At 33.7% G+C, this 14,377-nt stretch overlaps 2 protein-coding genes across 2 annotated transcripts in view; both read left to right on the top strand.

Moving 5' to 3' along the window:
• The window catches only part of LOC143921168 (uncharacterized), a 420,653-nt gene that overhangs the window by 162,203 nt on the left and 244,073 nt on the right, over positions 1-14,377 (top strand). The gene's annotated exons all lie outside the window — the stretch shown is intronic.
• The window catches only part of form3 (FH2 domain-containing protein formin 3), a 43,133-nt gene that overhangs the window by 9,927 nt on the left and 18,829 nt on the right, over positions 1-14,377 (top strand). Inside the window, exon 3 of the mRNA XM_077443978.1 lies at positions 12,009-12,057. The gene's annotated coding sequence lies outside the window, so the exon portion shown is untranslated. The remainder of the gene's footprint in view (positions 1-12,008; positions 12,058-14,377) is intronic.

Here is a 14,377-nt window from a genome sequence, read left to right as displayed (position 1 = left end):
ATGTCTACTACCTGACGCTGAGTTGACGCCTGAGTTGCGAGATTATGTATATATTTTTTTTATTGGTTTAGTTTTATTTTCGAGTTTGGTTTTGGTGAGAGTGAGTGGTGTACTGCCACTGGAATTAAGTGGGCATTGTCAGCAGCCGGCATGAGGTCGTTCAGTCAATCCGTCTTCCAGTTCGAAGGAGTTAACGTCTCGGCCTTTACGCGTCAGCATCCATTGCTTTTTTTCTACGCCAAGTGTCGTCAAATCGGACATTTCGCACTGTCCGACCTTGAACAATTTGTCTGATCAAGACAACGGTTGACAGAAACCTGTACGTTTACTCCGGGCCAACGGTCTTAGCTATTGATAATGTCCTCCTGCCTTTTTTCATACCTTTTGTTTACCGAGAAGCCTCGTTTTATCTTCTTCTTTATCACTTTTTCGAAACTGGATCGGGGTCTCGACGTCTTAATCAGGTCCTTCGAAGAGAACCTGCATATGTATATGTACATATAATATACTAGTTGGTTTACCCGGCTTCGCTCAGTATTTGTAATATAAACAGCTTAAACGTGGCGAATCTAATAGTAAATATTCATTTGTTTTTTTATTAAATTTATTTGAAACGAAAAAAAAATATTAAAATTCAACCATATCGAATCGTCGTCATAGAAACTTTGATTTGTTTTTCGATTACCAACAACCTTACATACATACATACAAAGTCTCTTTCAAAATTATGTATTAGATATCCACGTCACGATTTGTCACGACCCCCTAAATCTGAAAGAATCAATTCCCGGCCCCTAAAAAATTTTTTTTTCTAGTTAAAAGGTTTATTTGGCAGTAATTATTACAATTATAATACACTTATTTATATTCAGCACAAAATTATAGGAACTTGCTTAAAAACTTTTTTTTTAAATAAAAACTATACACACATGAAACAATGTAATGCGATAGATGGGTCGCATGTTTTTACATAACAAATCGATATCGGGTTAAATTTCAGAATCTTCCGAAGTCTCCGTGGAAAGCCATGACCTTTGCTTATTCTTTAATATAAGTAATGACGAAAATGCTGTTTCGCATGGGTACGTAGTCGCAAAAGGGCTTCATTTCCAATAGCAGGATATTCTTAACCAAAATTTTGAAATACTTTTTTCATTAAATTCCACTTCAAGCAAATTATTTGATCTGATATCGATCAACTCTTCTTGGGCTGTCCACGTAATATGATCATATTTTAAGGACTTGGCAAATGGTGTTATTATCCAATTGTTCCTTTCACCCTCATTCAAGTTTGGGAAATATTTCCTTAAATAAATATGTACATTCCCTAAATATTGTATGTGGAAAAATATTCATAAATGAATATTTGTAATTTCTATGGAATATTTTCGTGGCCCCCGCGAGAAATCCTACGGCCCCCAGGGGGTCGCGACCCCCAATTTGGGAAGCACTGCACTAGAGCTTGCTCTCACTGAGAACCCAGTATTTCATCCCAAGTACATATTTACATAAAGTTCATCTGTCATTTAAAAATGTATGCATGGATATGTTATAGTCCAAGTGTTCATTGATCGTGTATGAACATACTAGTTTGTTCATACACGAACTATTGTTTTTAGTGCTAACAGTCAAAAGCTATCTTCAAATAGACTAGCCAGATGTCACATGAAACTTTCAGCCGACAAAACCTTTGAGATGTCTAAGTATTTAAAAGGAAAATCCGATATAAACCACAACAGAATGTTTCAATAGTTCCCGTTTTCGTACATAGAGGATGGGACAAACGATTGAGAATACTGCCTAATAGTTTGTGTATGGACAGACTAGTTATTTTGTGTACAATATAACTATCCAGATAGGTTCGTGTACGAACAAACTAGTATGCTCATGAACGAACGAAATGTATGTACACTTTGACTGTAACATATATAAAACAGAAATTGTTTGTTTGTTATTTTGTAATTTGTAACTTCAAACCTATCTGTACTAAACTTTGTATTCCTTTAGTTACATTATCACATCACTACTTGCAAGAAATTTGGAAAATCCCCTTTCTCATTTTCCTATTTCGAATATATAATATATATCAGTAGATTCGTCATGACCTCAAAAAAGTGTCAATTAAATATACAGGATCCTTTTAATTGTACATTTTATTATAATGTGTGTAATTGTTTCTTATTTGGTATATTATTATTTTATCATGTTAGTTTGGGATAAAATATACACATGTATTATATATGATAGTGTTAGGTAGGGGTGGGTTCAGGATTTATTCAACGATTCAGGAGGTGTACACGAGAGACCACCGCTTACTCCAGAATAATCTGATCTACCGTGTGTACCTCCTTATAAAAGACAAGTTGCCCATCACAGCATCCCCGATCCATAAATGTGTCTATTATGTAGGCACGTGTGTATGTCTATACGTACTCGCCCCGTTCTGTGAGAACTCACTTACTGAGTCTCGTTAGCCTAATCCGTGGTTTCTATTGTTCAACCACGTTACAATACCTTATTTTAAGCCCTATATACGAGTGTAAAATAGTATGTCAAGTGATCATGATATTTTAGCATATGGTTCAAAATAATTACCCTTGCTTTATTCATATTTTTGGCTTTAGAAACGCGTTATTGTGTACTCGGGCGACGCCGGGTGTTGTTTTCTTTGTAGATTTGTAATACGTGATGTGCAATACGTTCACATATGGAAATATTTTAAAGGGTCACGGTGAACTATCGAAAGAACGGTTTTCGTACGAGTGTATTGGAAATCATTGAAAGTGCCGACAAATAGTTATCTCCGTGCACTTCATGGCAAAGCTTTGACTCATTGTTATGTTACTAAAAGCAGATTTGCGAACGAAAATCAATATTTGAGTGTTAGAATATCGCACGTTTCCTGTTGGACTAAATTTTCCCTAAGCAATTACGCACTCTTGGGTTTTAACAATTTATCAAAATGTAAACTGTCAAATCCGTAATATTTTCATATTCGTGCATAGATTTTTACAAGGAATTGATTACACATTCATTTCCGTCAAATTTTAAATATAAAGTACACGTATTGCAATTCGGCCAATCATAGCGAATATGCCGATTTAATTTACAAATGTGTGTTAATGATTGACGATGCATAAGGATATTTGTATAAATTGGGAACATTAAGGACAACTTGAGGGTCACCTCTGGTGGTCGAAGACCTCCTTCAATCGATCTAAATATGGTCAGATCGAGATTTTTGATCGGCGATTAATTGCGGGTCTTCTAATGGAGACCTTGTCACGGGTCGATTTGGTCCCGTTTATTTTTTTTTCATCTTCTGTTTCCATTTTGAAAATGAAAGGCTCGCGAGGTCATCCATGGCGCCAAAGGTCTCCCGAGGATACGGCATTGAACTGAGAAAGCGAAAATGATTGACCACATGTCAGCGTTTTAAGAATACGTACGAGTATATGTGCGTATGAAAAGGGCATTCCTTTTATACTTTTGCATGGCGTTTGTCAGTACAAGTAGCAGGTTGATTCACTGTTATTGAATGTGTCCATAAACAAGTAATAAAGTGAGTAATAAAATTGTACACCCACTGATGTGTCGCAAGCTGCATGTGCCATTTTATGGACCTCAGGAGCTGATTGATTAATTCGATTGCCCCCTCAGCAATTATAAGGAATGTCCCCATGAACTCGTATTAACGCTTTATATGGGATCGTTTCGAATATCAAAACTTGTTGTCAATACGTAATAGGTAAGCGTTTGTTCGCTTTTATTATTGAAAATGTGTTATATGTGCCATAGTACATACATATGTGTGCAGTGTTTTTATCTTACACCGGTAAAAAGGTCGTATTTTCTCTCTTCGAAATAACTATCCATCAATTTATCATATTACACATACATATTTGTTTTCTATACGTTTGTAAATGAAGCCTCCATGAGATAATAGCACTATCTATGTACATTATTTTTATTGTTTTAGATAAATTGTTGTTTTTTTTTTTTTTTGATACTCGATATTATTGAAACATTCATAGGAACATATAAAATTTCTTGGAAACTAAAATGGTAACTAATAATAAAAATCTTCCAAATCTACATAGGTATAAGCAATTCAAGTTTAACCGTTACAAAAAATATAAATCACGCTGAGATTCTTAATCAAATCTTTATTTATTACAATTTTTTATACATAATAAAAAAAACCGGTATCTAACAAATTATGCGTTTGACAGCGCATATGAAATTTATATTGATTTAAGACGGCTACACACGATGCAAGTAAAAATACAGGTATGGACTCTAACTGTACTTAAGCTACGTTTATCGTTTAGATGTTTAGTATTTGTTATTACTCTTTAAAGCCATGTCAAGCTGATGTACCTGCGTGCAGTCTACCTGCTTAAGTCGCACCCCCCCCCCCCTCTCCCCATTATGGATATGACGTCTTGAAGATTTACCGTGTAGTTTTGACATTCACATTATTGGCACCATTTTTTTTTATCTTTCGACTTAAGATCTTTCGATTTTCGATCTTTGCCTTCCGATATTTGCGTTTTCTGTAATTTAACATTCTGTCTCGTCACAGAGACTGTATAGATACATACACGTTTAAGATAAATAATTGCGCTAAAAGTATGCAACCACCGAAAGTATGTAATACTGACAATAATGTGAATGTCAAAACTACACGGTAAATCTTTAAGACATCATATAATACAATATTATATTTACTCTAAAATTTGTTGAAATATGGTCGAAGTTAATTTAAAATGTTACATAATGTATAAATAGGTTGATTGGAATATTACTCATACTCTTAGTAAGTGGGTGGATGTTCTCAGTATCTAAAAAAAATTGACAGCTTATTTATTTTCAATTTAATCCGTCAAAATTGTGAAAAATTAATCATCCTCCGTGAAATCATTCTTACATTACGAACGTCAATCAATTTTGTTTTTTATTTTCATCTCAATAATACTTGTGTCATTTATAATGAAAAAATATGTATAAAAAAAAAACAATCGAATGTGAGTTTCAAAGTCGTTTAATTGAAATTCTTTTGTTTGTTGACAAAATTCTTTAAATCGATTTAAGTAAAGTTTGCAAATTTTTTCCTTTGGAAAGTTCACTCGCACCATAAATGTACATTTGCCAGTCTCGTGTTAGTTGCGAATTTTTTGCTTGTATCGAACACTTTTTTACAATGTTAATCGATCGAGATGGTACGTGGGTGTACCGGTGCTGGTTCTTTTTATTATTTTTTCCTTTATTTTGATCCTTTGGTAACATTATTCCTGCTCTGTGCTCGCGAATACCGCCATTGCATTGTCTCATGTTGCGTTTTCCGGAATTTTTCTCGGAAAATTGATGACCATAACAAATTCTTCTGTTGAATTGTTTTGAACAATACGTCCCTCGTTGAATTATTTTTATTCTAACCGCAACTCGTTCCTGGAGTTGAAACGCATTAAAATGGTCTTTGCGTATCGATTTCTGACTTTCAGAATCGGCTCTGAATTTTGAAGCACCTCACCTTTCGATTGATCGTTTTATTACAGATTCAAGACGTGCCACTTCACTTTAGTAACATGTATTTACATTTACATATATTACTATTCCACTTGTGCGTACATATGCATAGGTATATGTAATATCTAATATTATACTTAGAGTTACATTCATTCAAACTCTTACATTACATATGTAGTTCACCATCAGTGTAACCAAACATTTTTTATTTATCTACGTGTACTTGTGTATACATGTATGTAGGTACATACATACAAATGTACATATATATACGAATAATAGAACATATCGTTTTCATGAAAAATATCTAAAATATTTTAAGAAATACTGCTTTTTAAAAATTTTGGTTAAATTGAAAATGGTACCATTTTGTACCATTGGTACGCAATTGATACAAGTATTATTAGTACTATACAAAGTAAATACATATATTTATGGTCAAATTTGTAAATTTGCAGTATTTTTAAATAATTCAGTGAAATTCAATATATACACACATATTAATTAACATCCACAGAGAAATTTATGGTCAAATTTGTAAATTTGCAGCAATTTAAACAATTCAGCGAAATTTGAGATTGCTGAAAACTCGAGATTTGCGAGAAAATGAGTAAGTTTGCCAATTTGTTGGTACCGTTTCAATGAAAATAAGATAAATTGGCAAAATTTGATGGGAAACAATTGAACTGGAGTCACAAATCCAAAGTCTGACTAGCAGAAACTAGTAGGATTTGAACTCGTGACCACTTTGTTCAAAGCATTATATGCTAATCACTAGTCTATTCTGCAGGTTATTGTCATCTCCTATAAAATAATAGAAAATAAACCATTGGTTTAAAAAAAAACTTAATGCTCGAGTAATAAATGACATTAGTTGCTCAAAGTAGGTGTAAAATCGTAAAACAATAATAAATATGTACCTGGATCAACATAGTAAGCACCTATAAATATTTAATGTATGTATGTATGTACATAATATGGGCAGGTTTCGTTTGTTAAGTGAATAAGAGATAGGAGTACCATATGGCCGCAGAGCTATTTCGATCATCACTGTGCATTCTTGTCTCCGCAGGAATTCCACCACGATCCTTCACACCTAAGCATACTTTTCGTCTTTTTTTATTCGCATCTGCATCCGAACTATTTAAAGTTCACGCGACAAGGGCAAGAACTTTCAAGCCGAACTAATGAGATACGAAATTAGGAAAACGCTTCCTCGAATTCCCCGACAAGTCGAACCCGACTCATTTTTACAGAAAGTTGTAAAACAACGCGTCGTTGCATTCTGCCTCATATTGCTCGTCTCCGGCGTATTTACGTACATATGTACATACATAGGTGTGTTTTCTTATTTTGCTAGCTGTCCAAGGATAGCATCGCTGGGTTTTGTGAATGCTGAAAGTGCAGTCTGTTCGGTTTTTTTTAATCATAAGTGCGGGCGCTGAATACTTGCATCACGATGTCTGATTTCCTAACGTCTTGATGTATTCGTAGAGATCACCAACTCGCGTCAAATTCAAATCGAATTTAGCAACAGATTTAAATTATATTTAATTTTTGTACAATACATACATATGTATGTATGTACATATATTGTGAAATAATCGAATTTTTACACATTTTTAGGTTCGTTTTTAGCAGTACAGCTCATGTTGGCGGCTGCACGTAAACAGCAGTACGAAAAATATTATTTAGTACATTTTGTATGCGCACATTTATATGTTCCGTAATGTATCCGAAACAGCAGTAACTGACACAATATATTCATATTATACGGTAGTAGACATCACCGAAAGGTATCAAGCAGAACTGATTTTTTTCGACCACTTTTGAAATATTCTGCGCTTGACGTCACGTTATAGTGGCGAGTGCGCCCGTACTAACGAAAGTGCTGTCATGCGCGTATGAATATTTTCTGAAACGTCACATTTTGACAATATTAACTCGAGCAATATTGACGCAAGAAATATTGGGCCATATCGCCGTGCTCTATGTATGTATGTATATGTAAGGTGATTTTTCTTTGCACTCGTCTATATAGTATAGGTGCTGTATAGTATGAATAAGAGTTTTTTCCGTGCAGTGCTGTGCCGAGTATATTACACATATTATAAACGAACTTTTACTCGGTCGATTATTTTTGGTATCGAATTGATAGTAAATTTTAGATTTTAAATTTTAATTTCATATATACATAAAAAAGTGTGAGCGTAGTAAAATGTTGTTGATGCCTGCATCATATGTATAAATGCATTCCAAGAATAACAAACCACCTCTTTTGCCTCTCTGGGCAATCCCATTTGTCTGTTTTATGAACCGATCTAAAAAATATATACTTCTTTATAAATGTATACCCATAGATCACTTTATACGTATATATTTCATTAGAAGGTATATCAAATCTGAATACACTGCATTTAAAATACATAGTTCATAATAATTTAGTAATGAGAGTTTTTAGTATTACCATATATATAATGTTGACTTGGGCAACGCCGGATATACATATGTATACTGATGATATTATTTGTATATTGGGCTGTAGGTGAAATATTGTGTACTAAAGATCTTATCTGATGATACTGAACAACAAAAATCACGTTTTTTACTTACCGAAGCGGAGACTAACAAACCTTTTCGCAGTTTGATCCACTGAATTCGAATATGACAATATTTTTGATTGACTTACTCTGGTTTAAGAGGGAGAAATCATTTACCGCCCGAATTGGTGTTTCGATAAAATAAAAAATATTGGCATAAAAAACTCATCCTTATAAACGTGATAAAGTGAAAAAAAGTAAAACTATTTTAAACCTTGTGATTAGCGAAATTAGCTCGTAATATTACGGAAAAAATGTGTAAAAAAAGCATATTTTTGACTTTTAAAATTCGCTGGACAAATAATAATAATTATTTCAAAGCAATGACAATCACAATATATAGAAAAAACATCTGACTATTGAGTCTAATACTCGTTTTTGAGTTTCGTTCAGTAAAAAATTTATAGTTAAAGACTGCAAAAGCCAAAAATCTGTTGAAATTGCCCACTTTTATAAGCACTCATATCTCTTAACCGAGAAAAAGACTACAATCATTTTCATATTGGAATTGAGTGGGTCAAACTTAGTAAATATTGATAAGTTTCCGCTCCAGTATTGTTTTTTTTTTATTGCTCAATACTATTTTACTCTGAATGAAACGCATTTTCTTTTTGTATATTTAAATCCAAAAACATTCGAATAATAATAATAACGCGTCTCATTTTCTTGGGAAACGCCCGATATTTGAACCGTTATAATTGAAAGTGACATAACTCCACTTTTCTTCATTTCGAGAAATATCTTGCGAAACATTAAGTGTAATGTTTTGCGTTTAACAATATTTAAAAATACTGATGGCCTGTGATACTTTTATTCTGTTTTTCCGAGATTCTGGACTTATTGAATCAATATAAATGATAACTTAAAATAAGGAACTGTAAATTGGACTTCCGCCACTTTCAAATATAACTGCTCATACATATATTTTAATTGCTAAAGCGAAATATTCAGCTGTCGAGTAATGAAATCCTTGCAATGATACTTCAATAATGTTTTTCAATAAACTTCTCTTTAATTCATTGATATGTTTGCACATACTTAGGTATTTATAATGTCGGAATTAAATTTAAATATAATATAGATTCTACTCTAGAAAAACGTACGCACTTTCAATTTCGTACATATTATGATTTTGTATTACATTTGCGTTTAACTGTAATACGTATAACATACATATTATATGCACGTCTATTATCGAAATAGAGAAAGCATGTTTGTTTAGAAATTTATTATTATAATTTAAATTTGTAATTTAAATTGACGAACGAATTGTTTGAATAAGTATCTGCATATACATATACAGACACATAATGCATTATACATATGTACATAAATAGCATACAAATAAATTACATATATGTGCATATATGTATATAATTTTTACATATATGCATATGTATGTATATACCAGGAAGGCCTAACAGGTATACCCCAACGCGCCTTCCTAGCCAATTAATTACAAACATTGCAGCATTTTTCCATTCATTCAGAGACACATAGACATGCATTTTTACATATTGTACATAAATCAAATTAAGATAGGTATTGGTTACATAGTGTATTTACCAATTTGATGGAGAACCGTTTCAACAATGAAATCAGACAAAATAGCAAACTCTGATAGGAAACGATTGACTTGGAGTCACAAATATCCAAGTCTGACCAGCAGCATTAAAGATTAGCACGGAATCGAACCCTATAACCTCTCGGTACTAAATAACCATACTGCGGGCTATATGTACAGTTTTTGCATCTTTCAATAGCGTATTTTGTATTAAAATTCGCATTAGTAAAAAAAAGCATATTTTCCACGGGTTTGGTGCAAACGATCGACAAGCGCCAGACAGACTGAACCACAGATTAACTGGATGGCTGCTTTAAACGCAATTCTCGACTTCACGAATTATAGATTGCACATCAGATGACGAGTAACCTTTCGATGTGCACAGATGCAATTATTAAAATGGTAATGGTTTAATAAGGCGAAATTTGGAACTAAAGTATCAGAAGCACAGAACGTATACAGGGTAGGTATGTCGGGATTTCGGGTAGATTTCGTTTCGTGTAAGTGCGAGCAGTGCGCACGCATATGGTACACGTGTCGTTAATCTGTGGTTCAGTCTGTCTGGCGCTTGTCGATCGTTTGCACCGCATCGATTTTCAACATAAAAAGTTGCCATCAATACAGTTTCAATTTATTTCAAATACATTTTAATACGTCTGTTCGTTAGAATACGCCTTCGTGAGATGACAACATTAGGTAAAAACGAAATTGAATTTATATCCAGGGGAGTAATGTGGCCTCGCCATAAGATAGATAGATTGATATGTACTTGTGTATACGAATAGTATGGATAGATGAATCAGCTTTTGCGAAACAATCTCGATTAGTGATTGACGAGGTCACCTGGTGGCGTTCTGACGACAGGTGATGCATTTTGACGGCGTTCTTTAAACTTTCGAGAGTAAGCTTACACTCGAAAATGTTCAAATCGGTGGGAGGTGGGGGGGGGGGGTGGGGGAGCCGTTTAGTTGGATATTTGTTAAAATATAAGTAACACAAGGTTTAAATATGTTGACCATATCGGGAATACGAGTGACCTCTATGTTACAGGTTTGGTAGGACGGTCGCCATGCTGGCCGAAGGTCGCTTCGCTCAGATCATTTACCAAAATGCTCTTTGCATTCATCTACTATGCATTATCATCTGTATAAGACGTGTTACAGATTCACACGTGTGTGCCCTTTTGCGAATCTGATCGTGTGTGTCGTGTCGTCTTCGGTCCATTTTCCCTTCCAGATGGAACTTTTTCGGAAAATTGGGCGTCTTTTTCATGTACGTATCGTACATGTGTGTTATGTCGTTGAGGTTTTTCCTTCGAGAAGTTTAGATTGATTATTTCTGATGTGTGTTTTATGTGTATTTTATAACCTTCGAAAGCTTGGCGCCTCTCAATTTGGGTCAGTATTTGCTCGCTTCGATACAATCGCACACAATCATCGCATTATTATAATTTGTTGGACAATAATAGCATCTGGTAACGTAATACGATATTATAGGCAATGAATCAGTTCACAATTCTGAATATCGCGTGCTTTTACCATTTCTGTTCAGTCGTTCAGTTGAGGATTTAAACTGCTGGAAGTCTGATTAAACAAACATTAGTTCAATAGTTATTGCATGCCTGATAGCATTTCATTAGATGATACACCAGTAGAAGTAGTTAATAATTGACATGTCCGGTAGTAAAGATGAAGAGATAAAGAGACGTATGAAATTAGGATGGAGTGCATTTGGACGAATGAATGCGGGTTTTAATTCAAAAATACCACTTTGCCTGAAGAAAAAGATCTTCGATCAATGTATTTTGCCAGTGATGACGTATGGATATGAAACTTGCACTTTGAACGCCAAGTTGCTACACAAAGTTCAATGCACTCAAAGTAGTATGAAACGTTGTATGCTTGGAGTAACGAGGAAAGACAGGAATCGGAATACGTGGATGAGAAGTATGACAAGGGTTGTGGATACAGTGGAGTGAAGAGATTGAAGGGCCACGTGGCTAGAAGAATGGTGGGCAAAATAAGTGCTAGAATGGTACCCGAGAGAATGCATTAGGGTAAAAGGAAAACCGCAGGGAAATGGGTGGACGAAATTAGGAAAATGTGTGGTGTGAGATGGATGACAGCAAAAAAATAAAGACAAAACGGGTGGAAGAGTGTTGGAGAGGCCTTCATCTAGCAGTGAATGACGAATGGCTGTAGATGATGATGATGAAGTCTGATTGTATTTAATTTCTCAAAATCTTGTAGTATTAAATGATAAAAGTATGTATGTATATAAAATTAGTAATTGAATTGTTTTATTGTTTGTTGCAGATATGAAGCTATTTAGATGTTGTGAATTCTTCGGTGAATTTTATTTAAGGTGAGTTTCGACAGTTAAATATAATTTTCGAAAATTATAATCTCAGTAGTTAGATAATCGATCGATTAGTTTTTTTTATTATTAATAATCGAGTGTCGATATATAAATATTAAGTTATGAAACGTGTGATTTAACTTTGACGTAGCGTGCCGAAAAGTCCATAAAACGCAAATGTGAAGTGATGCAATGATCTGCAGGTTGCAGTTGACACACCCGTCGTCCATCTTACGACACGAACCGATCGATCTTTTATTATTGTGCTCAATTATATATGAAGGGTATTATTTTTTTTGTTTTGGGAATATTATATATATATGTATATACATATACATATATATAATACGTATTTATTTCTGCAAATTGAGAGCCATCAAAGAGTTATCATTTTTTTCCCAAGCCCCATAAGTACATATGGATGAATACTAGGGATTCTAAAAATATTGGCATTTGTCAGTACTGATACTACCGAAAAATCCCGTTACTACCGACTTGGTTCATTACCGGTTTTATTTATTTAAGCAATTCGTGCAATAAAATTTAATTAATTACCATTAAAATATTATTTAATTACCTGTCAGCTAATCGAAAATTATTTTAATCAATTACTTTGATTATTTTTTTTCTTAATTATCAAAAATAAGTGTTGAATTCTTCTACACCGTGCAAATTACCGATCAACGAGTGTCAAAAAAAAATTGTAGCGTGCTCTTGGAAGAATTTTTGTGTGGAAGGGATGGTTTTAACTTTTAAACAGTTTTTATTGTTTATTGAGATAGCCTAAGGGCGAAAACATACTGAGTGGTATGGAACGTCACGTCCTTGGCTCCTTTCTGTGACAGTGTTCCCCAAGCCGAAACCGTGTAGTTGCACGTGCATAGTGCATATGTTTCTCCTAAATTTTTTCAAATATAGGATTCACCGTTATTGATCACTGTCAAACAAGGATAAATTATCACCGAAAACACTCCAGGGGGTGATTTTTGAGACTGTGTACCATGTATATGAGCTAGGGGGTGCTGCGTTTTTTACGCATGTTTAAAAGTATATTAAAATAAAAAAAAACACGTACCACGTACCACTCAGTGCGCTAACGCCCTTAGACTACTAATTGTTAACAGTCAGCTATTTGTTTATTTAAAGTTTGGACCATTGTAGCATTACATGAATTCCTAAAAAATAACAGAAAAGAAACAAACTATAACTATAGAAATTACAGATGACAAAAATAAAACATATATGTATACACAAACAAAAATACATCTAATACAATCACAAAAAATAATAAAGCATTGAAATAGTAGGGAATTAAAAATTATCTTATGAAAAGAAAATAAAAATAAAAATAGGGATAATATGTAGTAATAGGGATAATACTAATAGGAAAAATAGGGATAATAATAGTTATAAATCAATATATCTATGTATGTATTCGGAAATAGCCTCAGGATAAGTACGATATTTTCGGCATACTTTGTCTTTGATTTTGGTATGGTACACTTAGCGGCTCCTTTGAATAGCAAGTCAAAATGTATGATGAGTAGAGGTAGGACCGGAAGCGTGCCGTTTATTGTTCAATTGTTGTAAATGCTTTGTAAAAAAGGTTCGGCAAACCTTTAAAAATGCATTTACAACATTTGAACAATTAACGGCCCCTCAGGGTCCGGGCTTTAATGATGAGTGTTGACTTATGAGTACGACTTATCCATACAAACTAGCAAATACAACGCTTTCTTCTAAATTCAAAATACATACATAGTTCAAGTAATATAAAAGTGAAACTTTTATATTTTAGTACTATGTACGAATATAGATCGAATTTTGATTAAAAAACCGGTAGTGCCGCTATTGGGATCTCCAGTACGTACTTGAAATTCTATCATCTAAGTAGTAATTAATAATAGTAGTAATTGTAGTAATTAAAAATAGGCATAGTAGTATTATATACACACGTGTCCATTTATAAATAGGTACGATATATATATATATATGTATGTACTTAAATAGGTAACATATGCACATGTGTACAAATTGTTGAGACGAAATTTGAATATGTTTATTGAAACAAGTCTATTGTTCGCGTCGCACTGACCGTATTACGTTTATTATGCCAAGTGTTTTTCGTTTCAAAATTAAACATATGTATTTACATATACATATGTATGTATTATAGTTAAAGTTTCATCATGCGAGTGCGCCAATCTGATTAAACACTAACTTAAACGTAAACGGCCCGATTGTCAAACGCGTCGTTTTTTAACGTTTAGCGCTATCTCCGTTGCGCAAACCGCTTAGGCAATCGTCTATTATTCATCTGCCAGAC

Source organism: Arctopsyche grandis, chromosome 13 (assembly GCF_051622035.1).
Source record: "Arctopsyche grandis isolate Sample6627 chromosome 13, ASM5162203v2, whole genome shotgun sequence".
NCBI classification, from domain to species: Eukaryota; Metazoa; Arthropoda; class Insecta; order Trichoptera; family Hydropsychidae; genus Arctopsyche; species Arctopsyche grandis.
The sequence above is the reverse complement of the archived record's forward strand: the minus strand, read 5'-3'. Positions and strand labels throughout refer to the sequence as shown.